At 47.4% G+C, this 508-nt stretch overlaps 1 non-coding gene across 1 annotated transcript; it reads left to right on the top strand.

Moving 5' to 3' along the window:
• TRNAD-GUC lies at positions 436 to 508 on the top strand. Its single transcript has one exon. It is a non-coding gene; the product is annotated as a tRNA-Asp (tRNA).

The following is a 508-nucleotide window of genomic DNA, read 5'->3' as shown; positions in this document are numbered from 1 at the left end:
AACCCAGCTAGTATCCATGAGGACGCAGGTTCAATCCCTGGCCTTGCTCAGTGGGTTAAGGATCCAGCGTTACCTCAAGCTGCAGTGTAGGTAGCAGACTCAGCTTGGATCTGGCGTTGCTGTGGCTGTGGCATAGGCTGGCAGCTGTAGCTCTGATTTGACCCCCTAGCCTGAGAACTTCCATATGCCACAGGTGCGGCCCTAAAAAAAAGTAAATAAAAGTAAAAAGCAACACAAGGAGAACATGGAACTTCCAGGCTTGGGCCATTTCATTTCCAAGAGATCACTTTTTAACAAGTGAAGAGAACCAATGTGAGATTTGTTCCATAGGCTTTATTTCTGGCTCTGTGTTAGGAGAATTATTGCAGGCTTCTGTGTATTTCCTTTCAAGGATAGGAGTAATCTACAATTCCCAAATAAGAAAGGGAAAGCAGCTCCTCGTTAGTATAGTGGTTAAGTATCCCCGCCTGTCACGCGGGAGACCGGGGTTCAATTCCCCGACGGGGAG

This window comes from Sus scrofa, chromosome 5, assembly GCF_000003025.6.
Source record: "Sus scrofa isolate TJ Tabasco breed Duroc chromosome 5, Sscrofa11.1, whole genome shotgun sequence".
Lineage (NCBI taxonomy): Eukaryota > Metazoa > Chordata > Mammalia > Artiodactyla > Suidae > Sus > Sus scrofa.
This window is presented reverse-complemented; position numbering and strand designations above follow the sequence as displayed.